Consider the following 3,438-nt stretch of genomic DNA (forward strand, 5'->3'; position numbering starts at 1 on the left):
TGCTGGGCCTATCAGTAACAAACGCGCATGCGTTACGGCACATTCCGGTTAACTTTAAAAAAAATCGATTTTTTTTCCTAAGTCCCCACTTTAGTGTCAGAAACTGGAAAAACGTGCTATATAATGTAGAGAGGGTAGAACAGAGAAGCAATGAGAAATGAGTGAACTCGACTAGAGTTTGGTTGTTATTGTTTCTTTGTGACACAATCTCTTATGCGTTGGTATCAGAGTTTATTTGTGTTGCTGTAAAGACTGTTGAGTTGTCATTCAGTTCTTACGGTAATACGGCTCTGGCTCAAGCAATGAAATGCAAGTCAAATTTTGTTCTTGCAGGACATTACTTATGTGTGTGCACGGGCTAACTGCTAGTCAAGTAGTAGTTTGTAGTCTCTAAAGATAGTGATATCTTTCTCATTGGTGGCTCTTGTGATGTTGGCAGATGCTGTTCAACTGATCCTGGGTTACTGAGAAGGAACGGTAGAAGGGCAAACACTCTGAAGCGTATGAATTGCAGCTATTTCTAAAGAATTGGCTACGATTTTACGTTGACGATTGTAGATACGAACGCCTGCGCCTGCAACACGTTACGTATTGCAGGTTGTAGTGTGTTTAAGTGAATGTAGCTGCTTGCTATTTCACGACCGTAGTTACCTGGTTGATCCTGCCAGTAGTCATATGCTTGTCTCAAAGATTAAGCCATGCATGTCTAAGTATAAGCACTTGTACTGTGAAACTGCGAATGGCTCATTAAATCAGTTATCGTTTATTTGATTGTACTTTACTACATGGATACCTGTGGTAATTCTAGAGCTAATACATGCGAAAAATCCCGACTTCTGGAAGGGATGTATTTATTAGATTAAAAACCAATGCGAGTTTCGGCTCGTTTTCTTGGTGATTCATGATAACTTTTCGAATCGCATGGCCTTGCGCCGGCGATGTTTCATTCAAATTTCTGCCCTATCAACTGTCGATGGTAAGGTAGTGGCTTACCATGGTTGTAACGGGTGACGGAGAATTAGGGTTCGATTCCGGAGAGGGAGCCTGAGAAACGGCTACCACATCTAAGGAAGGCAGCAGGCACGAAAATTACCCAATCCCAACACGGGGAGGTAGTGACAAGAAATAACGATACGGGGTCTATATAGGCTTCGCAATTGGAATGAGTACAATTTAAATCCTTTAACGAGGATCAATTGGAGGGCAAGTCTGGTGCCAGCAGCCGCGGTAATTCCAGCTCCAATAGCGTATATTAAAGTTGTTGCAGTTAAAAAGCTCGTAGTTGGATTTCGGAATGGGCCAGTTGGTCCGCCGCAAGGTGTGTACTGACTGGTTTGTTCTTCTTCGCAAAGACTGCGTGTGCTCTTTATTGAGTGTGCGTAGGATTTACGACGTTTACTTTGAAAAAATTAGAGTGTTCAAAGCAGGCTATCGCTTGAATACATGAGCATGGAATAATGGAATAGGACTTTGGTCCTATTTTGTTGGTTTCTAGGACCGAAGTAATGATTAAGAGGGACAATTGGGGGCATCCGTATTTCGTTGTCAGAGGTGAAATTCTTGGATTTACGAAAGACGAACAACTGCGAAAGCACTTGCCAAGAGTGTTTTCATTAATCAAGAACGAAAGTTAGAGGATCGAAGACGATCAGATACCGTCCTAGTTCTAACCATAAACGATGTCGACTAGGGATCAGCGGGCGTTAATGAACGACCTCGTTGGCACCTTACGGGAAACCAAAGTTTTTGGATTCCGGGGGAAGTATGGTTGCAAAGCTGAAACTTAAAGGAATTGACGGAAGGGCACCACCAGGAGTGGAGCCTGCGGCTTAATTTGACTCAACACGGGAAAACTCACCAGGTCCAGACATAGTAAGGATTGACAGGTTGAGAGCCCTTTCTTGATTCTATGGGTGGTGGTGCATGGCCGTTCTTAGTTGGTGGAGTGATTTGTCTGGTTAATTCCGTTAACGAACGAGACCTTAACCGGCTAAATAGTCACACGATTCAAGAATCGTGACTGACTTCTTAGAGGGACTGTTGGTGTTTAACCAAAGTCAGGAAGGCAATAACAGGTCTGTGATGCCCTTAGATGTTCTGGGCCGCACGCGCGCTACACTGTCGGATTCAGCGAGTCTTAACCTTAACCGAAAGGTTTGGGTAATCTTTTGAAAGTCCGACGTGATGGGGATTGATCATTGCAATTATTGATCATGAACGAGGAATTCCTAGTAAGCGCGAGTCATCAGCTCGCGTTGATTACGTCCCTGCCCTTTGTACACACCGCCCGTCGCTACTACCGATTGAATGGTTTAGTGAGATCTTCGGATTGGCGCCATCGTGGCCGCAAGGTTGTGACGGATTGCCGAAAAGTTGATCAAACTTGATCATTTAGAGGAAGTAAAAGTCGTAACAAGGTTTCCGTAGGTGAACCTGCGGAAGGATCATTACCGTTTGTCATTAGACAAAACCACTGTGAACTGTACTTAAGCGTGCGAGGTAACTTAGGTTTTAAACGATGCTTCAATCGGCCTCGCATGCGACAAACCCGAATTTGTTTAACACACTTGTATTTCCAGTACTTCTACTCCTCGTTTGCAGGAGAGAAAAAACGAAACGTGACAACTTCTAACGGTGGATCTCTTGGCTCGTGCATCGATGAAGAACGTAGCCAGTTGCGATAAGTAGTGTGAATTGCAGAATTCAGTGAATCATCGAATCTTTGAACGCAAATTGCGCTCTCTGGATACCCAGGGAGCATGCCTGTCTGAGTGTCGTGTTAAAATCCATACACTTCGGTGTAAATAGAGAGTCCAGCCGACCGTTCGAGTCGACTGCCTCTTCATGTGCTTGAAACCGACCGCGTTCGTTGCGCTCTGTCGGAAGGCTCAACTTGCTTCTGTCCTTCTGTCTCGGAACTCAACGCAACATTGGCTCGGCTTCACAATGCGCTATGCGCAATCCAACTTTTGACCTCAGATCAGACAAGACTACCCGCTGAATTTAAGCATATTAATAAGCGGAGGAAAAGAAACTAACAAGGATTCCCTCAGTAACGGCGAGTGAAGCGGGAACAGCTCAAACTTAAAATCTCCGTTGCTTGCGACGGCGAATTGTAGTCTCCAGAAGCGTTTTCAAGGCGGATACACAGTGCTCAAGTTGCTTGGAACGGCACATCGTAGAGGGTGACAATCCCGTGCGTGGCACTGTGTACTGTTCACGATGCGCTTTCTATGAGTCGGGTTGCTTGGGAATGCAGCCCAAAATGGGAGGTAAACTCCTTCTAAAGCTAAATATTGGCACGAGACCGATAGCGAACAAGTACCGTGAGGGAAAGATGAAAAGCACTTTGAAAAGAAAGTTAATAGTACGTGAAACCGTTAGGAGGGAAGCGCATGGAATTAGCAATGCGCTGTCGAGATTCAGATGATCGGCAGC

The 3,438-nt window shown here is 44.9% G+C and overlaps 2 non-coding genes across 2 annotated transcripts; both read left to right on the forward strand.

The window, feature by feature from the left end:
* Positions 1–648: 648 nt before the first annotated feature.
* Positions 649–2,450, forward strand: LOC130656887 (small subunit ribosomal RNA). Its single transcript, XR_008985019.1, has one exon. It is a non-coding gene; the product is annotated as a small subunit ribosomal RNA (ribosomal RNA).
* Positions 2,451–2,623: 173 nt separating this feature from the next.
* Positions 2,624–2,777, forward strand: LOC130621584 (5.8S ribosomal RNA). The gene has a single exon (XR_008980883.1). It is a non-coding gene; the product is annotated as a 5.8S ribosomal RNA (ribosomal RNA).
* Positions 2,778–3,438: the final 661 nt, after the last annotated feature.

This window comes from Hydractinia symbiolongicarpus, chromosome 1 (genome assembly GCF_029227915.1).
Source record: "Hydractinia symbiolongicarpus strain clone_291-10 chromosome 1, HSymV2.1, whole genome shotgun sequence".
NCBI lineage: Eukaryota > Metazoa > Cnidaria > Hydrozoa > Anthoathecata > Hydractiniidae > Hydractinia > Hydractinia symbiolongicarpus.